The sequence below is a fragment of the Eulemur rufifrons genome, chromosome 16, assembly GCF_041146395.1.
Source record: "Eulemur rufifrons isolate Redbay chromosome 16, OSU_ERuf_1, whole genome shotgun sequence".
NCBI classification, from domain to species: Eukaryota; Metazoa; Chordata; class Mammalia; order Primates; family Lemuridae; genus Eulemur; species Eulemur rufifrons.
Genome location: NC_090998.1, coordinates 58,708,908 through 58,710,305, shown reverse-complemented (window position 1 = coordinate 58,710,305; position 1,398 = coordinate 58,708,908). Strand labels below are relative to the sequence as shown.

The 1,398-nt window shown below is 44.6% G+C and overlaps 1 non-coding gene across 1 annotated transcript; it reads right to left on the bottom strand.

Moving 5' to 3' along the window:
• Positions 1-469: 469 nt before the first annotated feature.
• On the bottom strand, positions 470-609 carry LOC138397775 (small nucleolar RNA SNORA7). The gene has a single exon (XR_011235883.1). It is a non-coding gene; the product is annotated as a small nucleolar RNA SNORA7 (small nucleolar RNA).
• Positions 610-1,398: the final 789 nt, after the last annotated feature.

The window sequence follows — 1,398 nt, the reverse complement described above, 5'->3', positions numbered from 1 at the left end:
CTGCGACTCAGCAGGTTAGTCACCTATCGCCTTGCCATGACTGGAGATCAGAGAAGCCGAGAGCAACTTCACCTCGGCAGACAGTCCTGGATCCACTTGTGTTCAGTAATGCAGGTAATTAGAGATTTTCCTTCTTGTCCTTGCCAGGTGTTTGCTTTCTACTCTGCACATGTTTTTGGATGAATCATATTTAACTTTTAGATTAGCATTTTTGAAGGCATTCTGATTTTGCTTAAAACTGAAATCACAACCTAAAGTATCGGACTATAGCTGTAGACAATTCTTCAGATTGTGTTAAGATTCCTGGACCACTGATAGTGAACTCACTGCCTTTTCAGAATGCAGGCATTGGGTTTCCATTTTCTCTTTTCGTTTTTTTTTTTTTTTTTCCCCCCCAATTCTGTAAGACATAAACAGACCCAGTTGAAGAGGAATCCTGGAAGGAGGCCTTTCTGCCCAGGACTTGAACACTCGTTGCAGAGTGTCTTCTGATCACCAGTTACCAAGCAAACTGGGAATGGAATGGGTACATCTGCCAGGCTGGCTTTCCCTCCTGTGTCTGAAGCTGGGAGGATACCAGCCACTCTCCAGACACAATCCCTGGAGGTCTCATTTTCTTAAATGGGAACAACTCTATCAAATCCATTCCAACTTTCATACTGGCATTAGTTTGGTCTACTTCCTCTAAGCAAGCCAAGCAAATTCTCCAAATACCAAATATAAGATGGAGATTGAAAGGTCATTGTTGTCCTCCACGCTACTCCCTCCACCCCCACCCCAGCCAGTGGTGTAAGGAGTTCAGATTGCTGCTTAAGCCAATAGGTCAGCGGGCACTGCCAAATCACCCTCCATGTCAGTTCAACTGCTAAGTTTTCTGTATCATAAAATCAATGTTTATCCTGTATTCGCAAGCCCTGAACTGCATTCTCTTGCTCTCCCCGCCAGTAGATTTGCATCATTTCTGAGTGTGCCTTGTTTGACGGCACCGTCTCCAGCCCTGTTGAGACTGTCTGTGGGTGGTTTCCCTGAGAGGGGATGACAAGGGCAAAGGTCAGAAGCTTCCATGATTCATTTCCTCTTTGCTGCACGCAGTGGATGGTTTTCTGGGTGAGTCACTCAGATGCCAAACACAGGAGGATTTTCTTCACACAGAGGCCCTGAGGCTCTGCTATGCCCTGAATTGGAGGAACTGAATTCTTAATATCTCCTTAAAAATTTTGTATTTTTTCCGATGATCTCATAAGCCCATTTGTAGTCCCTTTCTTTGCGTCTGATGACTCTGATTTGTGAAAGCTACCCACCCGCTTGGAGAACTTTTTGTTGCCTTGTGGAGCTCTCTTGAATTCTGACGCTATAGTAATTGGACTCTTAACTATACCTCAAAGATACTCTCATGTT